This window comes from Nuphar pumila, chromosome 3 (genome assembly GCF_984573655.1).
Source record: "Nuphar pumila chromosome 3, dmNupPumi1.hap1.1, whole genome shotgun sequence".
NCBI lineage: Eukaryota > Viridiplantae > Streptophyta > Magnoliopsida > Nymphaeales > Nymphaeaceae > Nuphar > Nuphar pumila.
Window position 1 is genome coordinate 49,664,544 of NC_143251.1, and position 21,330 is coordinate 49,685,873.

At 40.1% G+C, this 21,330-nt stretch overlaps 1 long non-coding RNA gene across 1 annotated transcript in view; it reads right to left on the reverse strand.

The window, feature by feature from the left end:
* Positions 1 to 20,665, reverse strand: part of LOC149842855 (uncharacterized) — a 41,700-nt gene extending 21,035 nt beyond the window's left edge. Inside the window, exon 1 of the long non-coding RNA XR_016431094.1 lies at positions 20,505 to 20,665. This is a non-coding gene — a long non-coding RNA (uncharacterized LOC149842855). The remainder of the gene's footprint in view (positions 1 to 20,504) is intronic.
* Between the last annotated feature and the right edge of the window lie 665 nt (positions 20,666 to 21,330).

Here is a 21,330-nt window from a genome sequence, read left to right on the forward strand (position 1 = left end):
CTTGATAAAATCGCAAAAGCCCTCTCTCTTGCGCACGAATCGGCCCCCAAATTAATCTCATGAAACTTAGGGTATGTGGGTTCCCTTCTAACGGACTCTAGACATATAGAGAACTCGGCCCTCAAGAGGCCTTTTAAACCCAAAATGAAAAAATACAACTTTCGGCCTTTTTTAAGTGCGCCAACATTGATCATACGATACAGTATGATATATAAGTGTATCGTACAATACACCCGATATGGATACGAGATACGAGTGTGTATCATATTGCAAAACACAAAAGTAATGATATGTATCGTATAATACGGTACGATACGTACAACCATAGTTAGAACCCTTATAGTTATAGCTATTGTTAGGAATTGACATATTTATCAAATGGATGTCAAGAATGCCTTCCTAAATGGTGAATTAAAGGAAGTTTACATGGACCCACCACCTAGATATGAGGTTTCGTCGGGAAATGGGCTTCATCTAAGAAAAACTTTGTATGGTTTGAAACTGGCTCCTAAAGCCTGGTATAATAGATTTAGTTTTATTATGATTAAACTTGGTTATAAATCTTGTTATACTGACACTGCCATGTTTGTTAAGAAGTCTAAAGCAAGTATTGTTATTCTGCTTCTCTACGTTGATGATGTCATGAAATGGCATGGATCTCAATGCATTCACGAAATGAACTTCAAGGATCGAAACATAATACATTTCTATAAAAAACATAAGAACTAAAATGAAACACAAGGAATGTGAATGAATAATTTTATTAATAAAGAAATTTAAAATACATAATATCCTCACTACAAAAATACACTCAGACACACAAAATCCTAGAACTAGCAATCACTCTCTCAACCTTCACTCATACTTTTATGTGTATGTTTGTTTAATGAAGACCCATGCTTCATCAACTTTTTCAAATTCAAGGATGTTGACACATGGTTCTTCGCACATATTTCCCATGAAGATAGAGAAAACCTTGGCATGGCCAACCTCCCATTCTTTGTGAGCTTTCTTGTAGTCCAAGAGAACTTTTTTTTTCTCACTCCCTTTAATGGTGTCTTTGTCAAACCATCTTCTCCCACAATGGACTTTGTGAGAATAGGTTGAGGTTCCGGTGTGGAACCATCAACATATAGCCGGAATTCTTTTCCAACCAAAATATTCTTCACCGCGGTGGCCCACATGTTGTAGTTGCTCCCATCAAACTTGATGTGAACCACTGTTAAAACCTCTTTGTCGACCATGGAGAAGAAGAAGAAGAAGAAGATGATGATGATGAAAGATAACAATGTTGATGGGAGGTTTTCGAAGCAATGATCCCTTGATCTTCTTGAACCACCACCATGCGATCTTCGTCCACACGGTCTGCAAACTCAAAAGCTTTAGGGCTCTGATACCATGTAATGAAATATAAGAGTACACAAATAGATGCCACTAAGGGCTTACACAATTACAATATGTGCACAAGTACAACAAGCCTCTTATGGTCAATCAAATCAAGAGCACAAGCCACTTGATTTTATTGATAAAATGCTTAAGAAAAGCAATGGGAGAGATCCCATATTTATAGAGTTACAAGAGGGTAGGAGGCTAGTCCAACTAGCCATTGGGCTAGTCCAATGGCTGGTTTGACTAGAAAGATAAGAAAAAAATAAATAAAAAGGTGTTTTATAAAACTGCCCCTAATGGACTGTTCCTATTACACATAGAAAAAGACAAAAATGCTCCTAAGAGGCATTACCTATTACATGCATACAAAACACAAATGTACATATATGTGTACCTATACATATACACATAATATATATATATATATATATATATATATATATATATATATATATATATATATATATCACACAAGTTAACAATTAGGACTCTACAAAAAACATGGTTGCATGTGTTTTTTGCTTAATCTACATGCATGCATACATACATACATACATATATGCATGTGTGTGTGTGAGGAATGTGTTCATTAGGACTGCAAAAAAACACAGTTGCATGCATTTTTTGCTTAATCTAGACCTGTACATGTGTTTATCATTTTTCTCAACCAAAAAGAAAGATGTGTATCTCATAGTTTACTCAGTAGAAAACATGTATTAGACTAATTATTTTTCATGCCCATATGTGTTTTTTAGAGGGGTAACACAATCAACGGCCCATATTGCACTAATAATTAATGATAAAAGATTCAAGCTATTTCATAAATTCAATTCAATCTAAAGCATGTAAATAAGCAATGACAAACACATTTACAAGTTAAGATTAAACAAAAAACTTGCCTGCAGCTATGATTTTGTTGTAGGGTACTGGGTCCTAAGGAAAATAGGGACTACTTTATGCATTTAAACTTCATGAATACAAGCGAGCACTGGTTTTATGCTTCACATTAGCACTTTTTTTTTTGCACAACTGATAATTGGCTAAGCAATTATCTTCTCGTAAAGAAGCACAACAACAAAATTATAAAGTGGTAATTCAAGCTTCCCAGAAAACTCCATAACCACATTGATATATAAGCCTAGGGGAAGTGTTTCCCACCTTTTCTAATCAGCATCATATAAGAACAATTATAACATAGTCCTTGTTAAGATATGTTAAAGATATACATATACATATATGTATACGTATATTTATTTTGCTGTAAACCGAAATAGCCATCAAGGGTATTTCGGTACTTTCACTGTAATAGGTGTCAGCCCAATAGGGGCTGACTTTTCCTTTTTTATTTTTTATTTTTGTTTTTCATTTTTTCGGTTTTTGTAATCTTGGGAGCAACTCCAAAGTGACTGTCGGAGCTGCACCCAACGGTCATAAATCTGACCGTTGGGAGCAGCCCAACAATCACTTTGGGCTGCCCCTAAGTGGTCTCTTTGGTTATAAATAGGCCTTGAGGGCCTTGTATTTTTACAACACTCTTATGAGTGATTATATGCAATAACAACATTCTTTAGACCCTTGTGTGGGTGATTCGGTGATTCAATCAAGCATTCCACTTGATTGAAGGTGTGTTCTTGCATGTGTTTTGGATTCTATCCATTTCATTACATGGTATCAAAGCTTTGGTGTTGTTCCAAAGAGCGTTCGTTAGAAGAAAGATCATGATCAAAAGGAGGATCTTGGACTTGGCAAAATTCCGATTGTTACATCGAGAAGCGGATCATCTCCAAAAAGGTCTTGTATCACATTCTTTTTCTCTCTTCCTCGTCTTCTTTTGTTGTTTATTTCCTCTTGTTGTAAATGAAGAATGAGAGGGAAGTGATTGTCTCCATTCCCATACGCCTAAATGACACTAACTATGTGATGTGGCATCCATAGTTAAACATAAAATATGGGAAAAGGGGCTTTGAGGGTTGGTTGACGGCACCAACAAGGAGCCTAAGCTCATCCTTACAAAGTTGGAGAATGAAAAAGAAGTTGCGCTTCAAGGAGAGGAAATGGTTAAAGCCGTTTTCGAATATGAGAAAATATGGAAGGAATGAAGGATGGGTCATTCCAAAATTATTGGATGGTTCATCAATAGTGTGAACATTCATAAATGTTCTAGTTTGACAAAGTTTGACTTCGCTAGTGATGCTTGAAAATATCTTAAAGACATGTATAGTCTTAAGGATATTGCACATATATGTAATGTCCAAAATAAAGGACAATGACTCAAGAGGAGATTAGCATAAGAGAATACTACAATGCTCTCTATCTCCTTTGGGATGAATTGACTCTTCTTGAGCCAAAGTGGCATTATCCACAAGATGTTGAGCTTTGCGAAAATCAAATCAAAGCAGAACATTTTTATCAATTCATAAATGAGCTTAGGCTCAAATTCGAAGAAACTAAATCCGCTCTTCTTCATAGAGGAGGAGTCCCTTCCATAGTTGAGACACTTGAAGAATTAACTATGGAAGAAAATAGATTGAAAAGGTTATCCACTTCTAAGGATGAAGAATCTGTGTTTGCTATGTCAAAGCCCGAAAATCATACGAAGAGTTATAAGCTTCCTCATTTTGTAAGAAATGAGAATGGTAGAAACCCAACAACTATGAAAAGAGAGGTGATCATGAGTCAAAGAAAGGTAGAAAAATTATTTGCTACCATTGCTATGAACCGGGACACATCAAACCTTTTTGTCCCAAAAGAAAGAAGGAGGATTATAAAAAAGATAAAAAAAGTAGCTTCGGTTGAAAGAAGTGAAGTGGACGACTCCAAATGCATCATTTCACTCTCCTTAGCTCAATTGATTGAGGCATTGCAACCTATGTTTAAAGCTCAGTCTCCTTATTCGGGAGCGGTCGTATCGACAAGCAACAACCATGGTAAGATCCCTTGAATCTTAGATTCCGGTGCTTCATTTCATATGACCCCTAATGAGTCCATATTGTCCGAATACAAGATTAATTCAAATGATTCTTGTGTTTCAACTGTTGATGGCATTTCTTTGAAAATCAAAAGTTTTGGTATTTATCAAAAAACACCTATATTTCACATACCAAATATTAGAGTAGTACCAAAATTAAATTTAAACCTCCTATCGGTTTCTTAAATTGCGGACTATGGTTGCAAAATAGTTTTCTTATCTTGTAACGCCCCAAAAATCCAGGACTTGTAACTTTTTAGAAAAGTTTAGAAAGCATACAATAATCAGAGTTTAAATAATACTTCAGCGGAAAATGATATTTTTAAAACCACAAGTCAATGGACCTTGAGCACATTACAGCGTAACCTTTCCTTTTGTCAAATCCCGCACAATCATTGAAATCAAATGGTTTCGAAATGGAGTTTCAATAATTGAGAATTCGTTTGTTGAAACCAAAAAGAAGCTTACCAAAACAGTTTTATTAACTCATGGTTTAATAAAAGAGAAATTTTCAAACACACTTTAAGCCAAATTTACCAACATGTCCTCAGGAGCGAAACGTCAGGGAAAGAGCTCTATCTTGACCTCATCACGCCATCGTGCCATCGCAGACTGTATTAGCTATCCAAAACCTGCCCATAAAATGGGTCAGTTTCGCTAAAAACTAGTAGGTGCACCGGCATGACAATATTGAAGATAATTAGGCAGAATAATTTAATATGTCAAGTAGACAGACAATTATATAGCAACTTAATTTCAACAGATTCACAGAGCAACTATCATGAACACAATGCAAAAATTATTACAAGCATTTTACTGGCACAAGTAGGCTAACTATTACAAGCAAAGCACTACACAAAAAAGTTAACTAGCAAAATTCAATGCTTCATCAACCACACACACAATTCCATAAGTATTGAACATGTTGTACCCTATAACTTTCATACGTGCATAACTGAACACATTGTGTGATCGGATTTAAATTATGTTTCGATATTAACTGGCCAAGCGGGTACGCACAAGGCACGACTCTAGAAACAGCCTAGACTGATCCGGGGGTTTATTATGCTATGTATTTTATGATAACCCGGATAGCTGACTGAGTCCGCACCTAAGGGAACGGTCGGTGACCAAGAGAGAAATCTCCAAAGCAGCATAAACAATGGATGCATCCCAAACATGGAGAGCTACCACCTAGGATAATTATGGTAGTCCCATTCCCCTAACTCCGATGACTGGGGAAGCCGAGTCTTTTGCTCGTAACTGCCATTAATGGCCTGTCCATCGAAGTTTTGTACCTTCCTGTCCTCTCTCCTGATAGGAGTCAGCGATTCGAATGAGTACATCAGGGGTAGTTAACTGAAGACTCATTCTACATACTCTGGTCTTTCGACCCACTCGAGTATCTTGCCGGTGAAGGCGAAAACATCACTTATTTAGGTGATCACAACATTTTGTTATTTGCGCTCATCGAGGTTGCCACAACCTACTCATCCAATCATCGCAACGTAAGAAGACGTACTTGTCAAAAAGTACGGTCGTACATGTCATAAGTACGACTACGATGAAAGGGATAAGGTTCCACAAAAGAAACCCCAACAGATGTTATCTGCAAAAGAATTAATACAACACAGTCTGGCAAGATAAATCTTGAATTCACTTCAACAACATTTTTCATACTTCATGATGCAAGGTCATCTCGGATCTTTCATCCGATCAACAAAGTACTTAACATGTTGTGCATGTCTAAAAGTACGCTATACTGAACCAGGGAGGTCTGTGGGCTTCTCGAAAGGAATACCCAACACACAACTTCATAACAACTCAAAGAATATAAGAGTGCTCATTTGGCACAATTCATCCTTAAAAGCCATAATGCCACATTAAGTCATTCACACAAGACACAACACTATCAATCTTACATCCAAAATTTATCTTAGTATCGACATGTTACACTAGATTGATACATAAAGAATGGGTCCTTCAACAGAACCCCACTCATTCATATGCTCATGCCCCTGATCGGGGTTATTCAAAATGAGCCGCAACTTGAGTCAAGGTTATAAAACATTTCTCCCAAGTGTGTGGACTTGGGAGGGGCCAAATGTGACTTCGCAATCCTGCAAGACTTAATCATACTTTGCAAAAGTTGTGCATTTTGAAGAGCCCTGGGTTTGCAGAAGGAAATCCTCTTTAAAAGAACTATAGTGCACAAGTGCAACTTCTAGTGTTTTGAAAACAGGTGATAACAGGATAGGCACAAGACTACATTTATGTAAGTACATATTTACCATGAGTGTGAGCATATGCAGGTTATAACATGTCAACAAACAACTCTCGACTTGCGATGCCGTACATCGAGGGAAAATCACATAAGTAATACATGAGGTACCAAAACCATACATTGACCACTTAGACAGGCAAACACATAAGGTCATAAGTAATACACGAGACACAAGGTCGTATCTCACTCAAAGGAAACGTGCAGGCAAAAATGGATGCAAGCAAACAAGGGCATATGTATTTCAAGAAATACGAAACCACACCTCAAATTCATAAACACTCCGCAAAATAATAATCGAATAATGAAATTGTACATCCACCCATAGAAAGGTACAGGCAAGTATACATGCAAGCAATTTAGGGCATAAGTATTGCAAAAAGTGCGAAACCACTTTCAACACGTAAGCAAATACACAAATTAATACTCGAAGAGTAAAACCGTACCTCGACTAATAAACATGGAGACAAGAACAATAAGTCACGCAACAGCAGTATAAATCTAAGTACAACTAGCATAGACATTTTAATTATTTCAACTTAATTAGATCTTATTGCCCCTTGTGCGACTTTACCCTACCTTGGGATGTCGTGCAGCTGCGTACGCCTACGCGAGAGGATAATACGAGGGTTGAGCCGTGGAGCACGATCGGGACCTGTTGCGTAAATAGGCAAGAGTGTTAAATATTTAATTATGTTAATATAATTAAAGGTGCAACGGGGCAAGGGTAGAATTAGGCGAAGGCGGCATCGACGACAACGGGGCGACAGGGAATGAGCCACTGTAAAAAAAACAACGAGGCGGCAGGGGGTCAGCCCCTGCCGACAGCAGCAAGGCGGCAGGGGGCCTACCCCTGCCGACAGCAGCGAAGCGGCAGGGGGCCTACCCCTGCCGACAGCAGCGAAGCGGCAGGGGCTGAGCCCCTGCCGACAGCAGCGAGGCGGCACGGGCTGATCCCTTGCCGACCGCAACGAAACAGCAGGGGCTGAGCCCCTGCCGACAGCCACGAAACGGCAGGGGGGCCAGCCCCTGCCGACCACACGAGACGGCAGGGGGGTCAGCCCCTGCCGACAGCAGCGAAGCGGCAGGGGCTGAGCCCCTGCCGACAGCAGCGAGGCGGCAGGGGGCCTACCCCTGCCGACAGCAGCGAAGCGGCAGGGGCTGAGCCCCTGCCGACAGCAGCGAGGCGGCACGGGCTGATCCCTTGCCGACCGCAACGAAACAGCAGGGGCTGAGCCCCTGCCGACAGCCACGAAACGGCAGGGGGGCCAGCCCCTGCCGACCACACGAGACGACAGGGGACCAGCCCCTGCCGGCAGCATCGATGCGACAGGGGAGGCAGCCCCTGTCGACAGCCACAAGACCTCAGGGCTAGCCCCTGCCGACAGCAACAAGGAGGCAGGGGTTAGCCCCTGCCGACAGAGAGAGGGAGAGAGCTCGGAACGGGGGGTGACAGGGGGACAAGCCCCCTGCGTGCAGAGAATCAAGGGGCAGCAGGGGGGTTATCCCCTGCCCTACTAGAAGCCAAGAGGCGGCAGGGGGGGTGAGTCCCTGCCAGCCCCACAAAACAAAGGGTGACAGGGGCATTGCCCCTGCCAGCCGAGATAGGAAGGCGACAGGAGCACTACCCTTGCGCGCCAAAACCCCAAAGGCAGCAGGGCGAGCCCCTGCCTGCCGGGAAACATGAAGCGGCAGGGGCATTGCCCCTGCCTACAGGTGATCTAGGGGTGGCAGGGGGACTGACCCCTGCCAGAAAAAGAGGGACCGGGGCGGGGGTGACAGGGAGGGCAACCGACCCTCCGTCGGTTTCCCTATCACCCATAGGGGTGAGGGGGTGTCGCAGGGGCCATTGGTCCCCTGCCGGCACTCCGGCGCACCCCCAGAGGGAAGAGGGGAGGACAGGGGCCCATAGGCCACCTGTCGGGCCCCCGATGGGCACAGGGAAGGTGGGAGGCCGCGGCAGGGGCTGTGAGCCGCCTGTCGGCCTCCCGGCGAGGTGACGGAGAGGGGGGGTGAGGAAGAGAAGAGGGAGGAGGAGAAGTGGCGTACCTGGGAGGCGAGGTGGCTGGCGATCGCCGGCGTGCGCAGGGAAGGAGGAGGCGTCGGTCGTGGTTGCCGCCTGCAGGGAACGAGAAGGGGGGCGGGGCATCGTTCCTCCCCTCCCGCAATGCTCTTAAAGAGCTCGGGGAGGGGCGACAAAAGGGGAAACCCCGATGGGTTTCCCTATCGGGCAGAAGGCGCGATGGGGGGGGGGGGGGGGGGCGCTCGGGAAGAGGATTTAAAATCCTCTTCCTGCGTCAGGTTATCTTAAAACCCTATCGTAGGCGGGCCCGGGTCGGGTCCGGACCCGACCCGGCCCGGGTCCGGACCCGACCCGGCCCGGGTCCGATAATTATTATTTTATTTTTTTTTGAAAAAACGTGGGTTTTACATATCTAATGATTGTCTAATATAGGATCTCCAGTTCGGAAAGGTGATTGGGCAAGGCTATAAAAGATGAGACCTCTATGTTATGGACAATCTTGAATTGCCAAAACAACGTTTTTGTAATTTTGTAAAAAAGAAAGATATAGAAATTTGGCACAAAAGACTAGGACATCCTAGTGTGTCTAAATTACAATTGTTTCGATTTCTTTCAAATTGTAAAAGAGAAAATTTTGTATGTAAAGATTGCATTCTTGGCAAAATGAAGTCTTTACCTTTTGGAACAAGACATCTTATAACTAAGACTCCATTTGAATTAGTGCATTCGGATGTACGGGGACCCGCACCAGTCGTTTCCAAAGGAGGCATTTCTTATTATGTTGTGTTCGTGGATGATTTTAGTAGACACTCTTGGATATTCTTTTTAAAACACAAATCAAAAGTACTTGATTGTTTTAAAAAAATTCATAGTTATATACAAAATCAATTTAAGACCAATATTCAAGTTTTTAGAACTGATTCTGGAAAAGAATTTATGTCAAAAGAATTTAAAAATTATCTTAACTCAAATTGGATTGTACATCAAAAATCGTGTCCATATACCCCTCAACAAAATGGCCTTACTGAAAGAAAGCATGGACACATTATTGAAACCACTAGAACACTTCTAGTATCTAGAAATGTTCAAAAAAAATTTTGGGCCAAAGCCGCCCTTATAGCGGTCTATTTGATAAATAGAATGCCTTCAAAAAATATTGAAAACATTTCTCCTATTGAAAAACTTTGTAAAATATTTCCCGATTACAAAAGATTGAGGGTTTTCGAGAGCAAATGTTTTGTTCTTACCAACAAAAATGATAAACTCTCACCTAAAGTCATTCCTTGTGTGTTTTTGGGCTATGCCGAAAACCAAAAAGGATATAGGTGTTATGACATTGAAAGAAACAAATTATATGTTTCTATAAATGTTACGTTTCTTGAAAATAAAAACGGGTTTACCAAAGATAATATCCAAGAGAGTTGTGATTATTCGTTCCTCTTTGACCTAGTCAATGACAAAAGTGAAAATATTCATGAGAGCCAAGACATTCATGAGGTAAATGAGAATGTGAGTAGGAGTCTTGACAATATAGACCTATTTCACGATAATTTACAAACATATGCTCGACGTACTGAAGATCACCCATAGTGTGCTCTAGAAAGATATTCCCAAAACCAAGAAGAAGATCCTTTTAGCCTTAGAAAATCCATAAGAATTTTGAAAGCTCCTAGTAGATTTGTATCATATGATTCCTTTGAACCAAAGTTTAGATCTTGCCTAATGGCCATTCACTCATATTCCGAGCAAAAACTTGAGAAATCCAAACATTACCTAAAGGAAGAAAAACTATAGGATGCAGATGGGTTTATAAGGTAAAAACCAAGTACGACGGAACATTAGAAAGATATAAGGCTAGGTTAGTAGCTAAGGGATATAGTCAAGAATATGGGATTGATTATGATGAGATATTTGCCCCAGTTACTCGCATGACTACTGTTAGAACTCTCATTGCTATAACATCGATTAGGAAATGACCTATATTTCAAATGGACGTTAAGAATGCATTTTTAAATGACAACTAAGATGAAGAAGTGTACATAGACCCCCCTGGTTTGTCTTTAGCACATGAAAAAACTCTCTGATTACGTAAGGCCTTGTATGGTTTAAAGTAAGCTTCAAAAGCTTGGTATGATAGGTTCAGTGATGTGATGACACAACTTCATTTTAAATATTGCTTTACCGATACTGCATTGTTTGTTATGTCTTCTAATGCAGGAATGGTGATTCTACAACTATATGTAGACGATATGATAATCACAGAAGATGATAAGCAGGTAGTTAACCATATCAAAGATGTGCTTAAAACCAACTTTGATATGACATATCTTGGTTTTCTACGGTATTTTCTCGGAATAGAAGTTGCTTACTCAAATTGTGGTTATTTTTTGTCACAGACTAAATATGCAACAGAGATCATTAAAAGATCAGGACTCCCGGATGAAAAATCGGTCAATACTCCAAAATTCATAAATGCCAAAATGAAGATTGTTAAAATAAGTCAACTTCTTAATGCTTTTCTTATTAAAGTTTTACTTAAGTCTGTTTTTGGTATTCTCCAAATAATGAGGGACCCATATGTAATTTCTTTCTTATGGCTGATCTCTATTTAAACAAGTAGAGATTAAACCTAATATGAAAAAATAAGACGTCCTTCTCTATCTTCTTTTCTTTTCTACATGGTATCAGAGCCATCGACCTTTGGGGTCGTGACTTCTGGATCTGCGACAAAGCGTGCGTGAAGGGTACCATATCGCGTGAAGAGGCATGACTTCAGGTACTAGATCGTGTGAAGGGGACCAGACCTAAGGTGTGTTCATGGATCACAAAGTTCATTTATTGGATGAGGGGTCAAAACCCGTCGATGGCAGGAGTTATCGCTCGTTGGTAGGGAAGTTATTGTATGTGACAGTGACTAGACCTGATATTGCTTTGGTTGTAAGCAAGGTTAGCCAATTCATGGACAAACCGACAGAGGTACACTAGAATGCTACCATGATGATACTCAGGTATTTAAAATCTTCCCCTGGAAAAAGGTTATTATTCAAGAAGGGGGTATTCTGGAGGTAGTTGCTTACTCTGATGCTGATTATGCTGGGTCTGTAAAGGATAGAAAATCTACCATAGGATTTTGTGTATTTGTGAGAGATAACTTAATCTCTTGGAGAAGCAAGAAACAAATTGTGGTCGCTAGGTCGAGTGCAGAATCTGAATATAGGGTTATGACCCAAACTGCAGCTGAATTGATGTGGGTTTGAACTGTGTTGACTGATCTTCAAGTGAAGGTTTCATCACCTATGGTGATGATGTGTGATAACAAGGCGGCTACATATATAGCAAATAATCTGGTATTTCATGAGAGGAGAAAACATATTGAAGTTGACTGCCACTACATAAGAGATATGGTTCAAGCTGGACATATATCTACTAAGCATGTAATCTCTGAGGATCAAGTGACAGATATTTTTACAAAGCCTCTTGCCAGGCCCAGTTTCTCAAAATGTTGCGACAAGCTGAGCATGATTGATATTTATGCTCCAGCTTGAGGGGGAGTGTTAAAATAAGTCGACCTCTTAATGCTTTTCTTATTAAAGTTTTACTTAAGTCTGTTTTTGGTATTCTCCAAATAATGAGGGACCCATATGTAATTTCTTTCTTATGGCTGATCTCTATTTAAACAAGTAGAGATTAGACCTAATATGAAAAAATAAGACGTCATTCTCTATGTTCTTTTCTTTTCTACATTGTTTGTTAAGTCTTCTAATGCAGAAATGGTGATTCTACAACTATACGTAGACGATATGATAATCACAAAAGATGATAAGCAGGGAGTTAACCATATCAAAGATGTGTTTAAAGCCAACTTTGATATGACAAATCTTGGTTTTCTACGGTATTTTCTCGGAATAGAAGTTGCTTACTCAAATTGTGGTTATTTTTTGTCACAGACTAAATATGCAACAGAGATCATTAAAAGATCAGGACTCCCGGATGAAAAATAGGTCAACACTCCAGAATTCATAAATGCCAAAATGAAGATTGTTAAAATAAGTCGACCTATTAATGCTTTTCTTATTAAAGTTTTACTTAAGTCTGTTTTTGGTATTCTCCAAATAATGAGGGACCCATATGTAATTTCTTTCTTATGGTTGATCTCTATTTAAACAAGTAGAGATTAGACCTAATATGAAAAAATAAGACGTCCATCTCTATCTTCTTTTCTTTTCTACATGGTATCAGAGCCATCGACCTTTGGGGCCGTGACTTCTGGATCTGCGACAAAGCGTGCGTGAAGGGTACCATATCGCGTGAAGAGGCATGACTTCAGGGTCTGCACAAAAAGCTTGCGTGAAAGGTACCAAATCGCGTGAAGGGGACCAGACCTAAGGTGTGTTCAATTTTTTTTTTGGGGAATCAAGTGGTATAAATCTGATAACAGATCTGCAGTCTGACAAAAGTCAAGACTCAGATCTGTAATCAGATCTAAATGTCGAGGTGGAAGTATGGGGTTCGATCGACCAAATCTGGTGGATACAGGTATTGTGCAGTTATGATGTAGTGAAGTGGGTAATGATTCTGGTGCATCTATGTTTTTTTTGTCGTGGGTGTGGGTGACGACTAGATTTGTCGTAACTCAGTTTTTTTTTTTGTTCTGGTTATCGTGATCGTATGTCGTGGACCCAAATATTCCTTTAGATCTCATCGTTTGTTCAGGCTGCTGTGAAGATTAAAATTCTATATCGTCATTTTATTTTGGAGTTGTGAAGCTTATATCGTCGTTTGGTTTTGGATCTGCATATTCTTTTAGATCTGATCGTCTGTTCTGACTGCTGTGAAGATTGAAATTCTATATAGCCAATTTTTTTTTGCTGTCTGAAGAAAAAAAAAGGAACTCTTATAGTCGTAGATATGCATATTTCTTTGGATTTGATTGTATGTTCAGATCTGCCCACAGATCTAGGTGTTGTGGTGAAGGCAAATCACTATAGTGGATTGGTTCATTGTGGAGCAGGCCTGTTACTAACTGTGACAACTTTTTTTGTGTGTGTGCACGTGGACATCTACTGCAGTAACGTCAGTGGTTGTGGCTCCTTAGCTCGTGTTATTCATTATGGGTGATGCTAAAAAATCTGATTATAAAATTGAAGCTATTGGGGAATATAAAGCCTTTGTCAATCCCTTCTCCTATGGTTCTTCTGTGAAATTAAATGAAACTAACTATGCAAGGTGGTCCAGGACTTTTATGATGTCCGTGTCTGGACATCGTAGAAAGCATATTCTATTGGAATCTGAACCTAATGATAAAACAGAAAAATATAATACTTGGGATGAAGATAATGACATTGTTATGTCATGGATCATGAATAACATTGAATCTCATATTGCAGATGGCTTAATTTATTACAATACGGCTAAACAGATGTGGGACACCCTTCGAGATACGTACTCTCAAGAGACCAACGTGAGTCGTATTCTACAAGTTGAACAGGAAATATATAATCTACAATAAGGTGATCAATCATTGGCCCAGTACTATGCCTCCATTAAGGCAACCTTTGAAAGACTGAATGCTCATAGGCCTTTGTGCTGCTCAAAACAGAAGGATCATCAAGAACAAACTATGGTTGCTCGGTTCCTCACAGGTCTATCATCAAAGTTCTCAGTTGCAAAAGTTCAAATGTTGACTGGGTCAGATGTTCCTACTCTTGCTGATGCATATAATCGATTGAGTAGACTTGCCATTTCTCTTCCACAATCTCAACCAGCATCTCAGTCATCTGCTTTAGTTGTACCATCTAGTTATGGACGAGGAAATACTATGCATGTTAGAGGCAGAGGTCGTGGAAGAGGTATGGGAGGTAGAGGCAAACTCCAATGTACCTATTGTGGAAAATTCGATCATTTAGAAGATCGTTGTTGGGATAAACATGGACGGCCTGCATTCTCTCCATTGAAGCCTAATGTTCCAAAAGCTAATGTTACAAAACTAGAGGTGGAGCATGAAACAAATTCTCCTAGTGAATCTATCACTCTTAGCCGTACAGAATATGAGGAGTTGGTCTCTCATCGTCCTTCAAGTTCCTCTTCTCCTGTTGCTGGTGTGACCTACTCTACTGGGGACCATCTTTCTCCTAATGATAGTAAGTGGATTGTTGACTCTGGTGCATCTAGACATCTATGTGGAAACTCTAAAAAAAATTCAGATCTAAAGGCTATTACTGCACATCGGGGAGTCTCATTAGCTGATGGTAGTTCCTCCCCGGTTATTGGTCAAGGAAATATCTCTATATCCTCTTCTTTGCAGTTGAAAAATGTCCTTCATGCTCCTTCATTCCCTCAAAGTTTATTATCAGTGAGTTGTCTTACAAAAGAGCTAAATTGTAGAGTGATATTTGATCATGTGTGCTGTCATTTTCATGATTTGCTGACGGGGAAGAAGATTGGTGGAGGCTATGAAGAAAATGGAGTCTACTATCTACATCACCCTGTGGGAAATATTTATGTTGCAGTTGACTCTTCCTCAAGTCCTGTTCAGTAGCATCGTCGTCTCGAACATCCTTCATTGTCGAAGCTTCGTCGTGTCATTCCTCAATTTCCGTCTACTACATCATTCCAGTGTGAAGCATGTCAGTTGGGCAAGCATCATCGGAGTTCGTTTCTTTCTAGTCAGAGTCAGTCCAGTCATAAGGTCTTTGAACTTCTACATGTGGATGTATGGGGTCCCAATAAGATTCCTACCAGGACCCAATGTCGTTATTACCTTGTTATTGTTGATGATTATTCTAAGTTGTCTTGGGTGTTCTTAATAAAAGAAAGATCTGAAGTTCCTAGTATCCTCAAATCATTAGTTATTGAAATAAAAACTTAGTTTGAATATGTTGTCAAAATTATTCACACTGATAATGCCCTTGAGTTTAAAACCAAAACACTATTGCAATTTTATCGAGACTATGGAATTCAACCCCAAACCTCTTGTGCCTACACTTCCCAACAAAATGGGGTGACTGAGCGAAAACACAGGCACCTCCTTGATGTAGCACGTACCCTTATGATTCAATCCAATGTTCCTGCTTCATTTTGGGGTGATGCAGTTATCACAACATGTTATTTAATCAACCGTATGCCTTCATCATCTGTGGAAGACCAAAGTCCTTTGCAAATCCTGTATCCTAATGTACCTCTTTTCTCTCTTTCTCCCAAGGTATTTGGGTGCGTTTGTTTTGTGCACAGACTCGGACCTGATCGTGATAAATTAGCCACTAAGTGTATGTTTATAAGCTATCCAAAGAATCAAAAGGGGTATCGATCCGATTTCTCGTCGAGAGTATATCAATGCAGATGTATCCTTCTTGGAGTCTATTCCATATTATTCCAGTACTAGGACTCAGTTGAAAACTGATCAAGATAACTCCTTTCCTCTTCCTGTTCCTCCTTTTCCGTTGGAGTCGGTGCCCCCATTACCGAGTCCTACTCCACCTTCAACTCCACCTCCCTCTCGTTTTCACAATCCTTCATTGGTGTATGCGCGTAGAGCTCCACCTCCTCCAGTGCCTCCATCCACTTCTTCTCCTGAGGTAAGTATTCCTGATAGCAACGACATTCATGGTGATGATAACAGGCCAATAGCTCTACGAAAGGGGACACGACAATGTACCTTATATCCTATATCTCAGTTTGTGCCAGATGCCAGAATTGGTAATCAGATGAAAGCATTTATCTCAGCCTTATCTGCTGAAACTATTCCTCTGAGTTATCAAACAACCATTCTCGATAGTAAGTGGAAGCAGGCTATGCAAGATGAAATGGATGCTTTACTATCTCAATAGACATGAGATCTTGTTGATCCTCCAGAGGATGCGGACATCGTTGGATGCAAATGGGTATATACCATTAAGTACAACTCAGACGGTTCAATTGAAAGATATAAGGCCAGGTTAGTAGCAAAAGGTTATACTCAAACATATGGTGTTGATTTCTTTGAGACTTTCTCTCCTGTCGCGCGGATGGGCACCATCCGTCTTGTTCTCTCGGTAGTTGTTCACCATGGATGGAGTTTGTGTCAACTAGATGTAAAAAATGCATTTCTGTATGGGGATCTGTCTGAGACAGTATACATGCAACAACCTCCTTCGTTCGAGGTTGAGGGGAAGTGTCAAAAGGTGTGCAGATTAAAAAAGGCGATATATGGGTTGAAGCAAAGTCCTCGTGCATGGTTTCAAAAGTTGTTTGATGTGATGTCAAAGTTTAGTTTTAATAGGTCAGCGTCAGACCACTTATTATTTATTAAGAAAACTAACTCAGGCCTAGTCGTTATGGTGGTATATGTGGATGACATCATTCTTACAGGAGATAACATGAAAGAGATTGCAGCTACAAAGGCTTATCTTCAAAAACACTTTGTTACCAAAGACCTTGGTCCACTTAGATACTTTCTGGGCATAGAAGTGGCAAGGAGCCGTGAGGGAGTAGTTTTGTCTCAACGAAAGTATGTTCATGATCTATTAAAAGAGACAGGAATGTTGGGAGCTAAACCAGCAAATATTCCCATGGATCACAAAGTTCATTTATTGGATGAGGGGTCAAAACTCGTCGATGGCAGGAGTTATCGCTCGTTGGTAGGGAAGTTATTGTATGTGATAGTGACTAGACCTGATATTGCTTTGGCTGTAAGCAAGGTTAGCCAATTCATGGACAAACCGACAGAGGTACACTGGAATGCTACCATGATGATACTCAGGTATTTAAAATCTTCCCCTGGAAAAGGGTTATTATTCAAGAAGGGGGTACTCTAGAGGTAGTTGCTTACTCTGATGCTGATTATGTCGGGTCTGTAAAGGATAGAAAATCTACCACAGGATTTTGTGTATTTGTGGGAGATAACTTAATCTCTTGGAGAAGCAAGAAGCAAACTGTGGTCGCTAGGTCGAGTGCAGAATATGAATATAGGGCTATGGCCCAAACTGCAGCTGAATTGATGTGGGTTCAAACTGTGTTGACTGATCTTCAAGTGAAGGTTTCATCCCCTATGGTGATGATGTGTGATAACAAGGCGGCTACATATATAGCAAATAATCCGGTATTTCATAAGAGGACAAAACATATTGAAGTTGACTGCCACTACATAAGAGATATGGTTCAAGCTGGATATATATCTACTAAGCATGTAATCTCTGAGGATCAAGTGGCAGATATTTTTACAAAGCCTCTTGCCAGGCTCAGTTTCTCAAAATGTTGCGGCAAACTGAGCATGATTGATATTTATGCTCCAGCTTGAGGGGGAGTGTTAAAATAAGTTGACCTCTTAATGCTTTTCTTATTAAAGTTTTACTTAAGTCTGTTTTTGGTATTCTCCAAATAATGAGGGACCCATATGTAATTTCTTTCTTATGGCTGATCTCTATTTAAACAAGTAGAGATTAGACCTAATATGAAAAAATAAGACGTCCTTCTCTATCTTGTTTTCTTTTCTGCATTGTTTGTTAAGTCTTCTAATGCAGAAATGGTGATTCTACAACTATACGTAGACGATATGATAATCACAAAAGATGATAAGCAGGAAGTTAACCATATCAAAGATGTGTTTAAAGCCAACTTTGATATGACAAATCTTGGTTTTCTACGGTATTTTCTCGGAATAGAAGTTGCTTACTCAAATTGTGGTTATTTTTTGTCACAGACTAAATATGCAACAGAGATCATTAAAAGATCAGGACTCCCGGATGAAAAATAGGTCAACACTCCAGAATTCATAAATGCCAAAATGAAGATAAATGATGGAGAGTCCTTGCAAGATTGAACGCCCTACAGACAGATGATTGGGGCTTTGTCTTACCTCTCTATTACCCACCCTGATATATCTCATGCTATTTATTCTGCTAGCCAATTTCAGCATGCTCCCACTATAGTGTATATGAGCGCTGCAATGAGAATTGTTAGATATATTAAAAAATCTATTAACCTTGGCTTGTTTTTATCTTCTTCTTCCTCATTAGAAGTCATTGTATATTCTGACTCTAATTGGGGAGGGGATGTCAATGATAGACGTTCAACCACTCGCTTGTGTGTTTTTGTAAGTGATTCTCTAATCTTATGGCGATGCAAAAAGCAACAGAAGGTGTCACTCTCTTTCACTGAAGCTGAATATCGGGTCATGGCGACCACTACGTCTGAGTTAGTTTGGCTGAAACAACTTCTTGAAGACTTGGGGGTTTATACTGCAGAACCTTCGAAATTGTGTTGTGACCACAAGAGCGTTGTATACATTGCAAGCAATCATACATTTCATGTGAGAACGAAACACATTGAGATGGATTGTCACTACGTTCATGAAGAGTTCTCGCGAAAGACTATCACATTGCCTTATGTTCCATTAGAATACCAACTCGCGGATTTCTTCACCAAAGCGCTACCATCACTCCGATTTTACTTTCTACTTGGCAAACTCTTGGTGGTTGAACCATGAGTTTGAGAGGGGTGTTAAGATATGTTAAAGATATACAAATATGTATATGTATATGTATATTTATTTTGTTGTAAACCGAAATACCCATCAAGGGTATTTCGGTACTTTCACTGTAATAAGCGTCAGCCCAATAGGGGCTGACTTTTCCTTTTTTATTTTTTATTTTTGTTTTTCATTTTTTTTTTGTTTTTGTAATCTTGGGAGCAGCTCCAAAGTGACTGTTGGAGCTGCACCCAACCGTCATAAATCTGACAGTTGAGAGCAGCCCAACAGTCACTTTGGGCTGCCCCCAAGTGGTCGCTTTGGTTATAAATAGGCCTTGAGGGCCTTGTATTTTTACAACACTCTTATGAGTGATTATATGCAATAACAACATTCTTTAGACCCTTGTGTGGGTGGTTCCGTGATTCAATCAAGCATTCCACTTGATTGAAGGTGTGTTCTTGCATGTGTTTTGGATTCTATCCATTTCATTACAGTCCTAACCTCTTGTAAAGTGTCAGATAATATCATAATAGGCATATCAATGTAAACCAGAAGTAAATCTGTTACTGATATAACATGAGCAGTATCAAATTAGTGTGATATGTACAACAAAAAGTAGGGACTCAGAAAGCAAAAACAAGCAGACACTTTCCAGATGAACTCATACATGAAAATGCATTTGAGTTGCCGAGTTAAGTTCCCTCATACAACGATGACATCTATAAAAGTTTAGGCCATTAATCACAATCCTCTGACTGTACCGCTTGAAAAGCCATATTTCATAACCTTCATAATTCAACCCATCTAGTAGTTAACAAAGAAAGGCTGATCAAACTCCACTTTCTCTAACAGGATCAATTCTTGAAAAGGTCTCTCATTAACAAAATACCATCGAACTAGATGACCATCTACTAACCACGCTAGTATTAACACCAAAATAGATTGATGAAGAGCTGCAAATATTAGTGTCTCAAACTAAAATAACTACACTGAGACTGGGAAATCCTTCCAAAGCACAAAAAGGCACAAGCTTTTACGCTAAAACCCCTACTAAACATTAAAAAAAATGTCCCTTTTGACTTGATGGATATCCTCATTTCGTCCATACAAACCAAAATAAACCAAGAAAACGATGATCGCAAAACGCACAGGGCTAAGAAACAATCATTCAAACGGCAAGAAAGCCAGTGCACCACCAATTATACAGAGTGAACACCCCAAAAAACACCCATCAAATTCCACAAGATGGGGAACCTCAAAACCATCTAAACATGGAAAATACGCAACATGGTGTTCTGGGCACCCACAAAATCAGAGAGAAAACCACATCAAACGGCAGAAATCATAATTTTGAGAGGGCAAAAAGAATCTTGCAGAAGAGAGAAAAGAACCGAACCGTAGATAGAGAGAGAGTCCTCCTTGAGGATCTTGGAATCGGGGCGATAGAGGGTCGAATCGGAAGAGGTCGGCCTCCTCACCCCCAGACCATGCATCTCCATTGACGAATCGCCTCTAGACCTTCCCCAGGAACCCCCAAAACCGATATATCGGAGGCCTCACAAGTCAACTCACCGATAGATCAGATTTCTCCTTTTCCTTATTTTATTCTCTTTAGAAAATATATATGAGAAAGCTATTATTCTTATTTGTTTAAAAAAAAACTATTATTCTCAAAATCCCACCTGTTGTTCGACATTTCTTGAGAGGGTGGTGTATGTTCACCCCCCGATAATTCACTGAATCCCACGTCTGTGTTCGAGGGTCCCAAATAGCACCACGTATATAAGCACATGAGGCTCGTGTATAAGCACATGAGGCTCGTATTCCCGTGTATGTTGACATCACTCAACATTGGAGTTTGGTTCAGTTGCAAAGACTTAAGTACCCTTTCTTGCTATTCTTGTCATAAAACGATGATTTGAGAAAATGACAAAAATGACCTTTATTCAAAAAAGGAAAACAAACTATTCAAAAAAAAGACAAACATGTCCTTCATCCAGAAAGTCGAGGATGATGTTGACTCTTCAAAGTCTACACAGCGAAATGAACCTTAGCCGACGATCTGATGGTGAGCCGACGATCCGATGGTCATCCGGCGAAACGAACCTTAGTCATAAAAAATGTCTGTTTAAACTTTTTATCGTCATCTTCTTCTTCTTCCTTCTCCGTAAAACATTGTAAAACCCTCTCTCTCTCTCTAGAAAAGAAATCAAGGGAGGCAA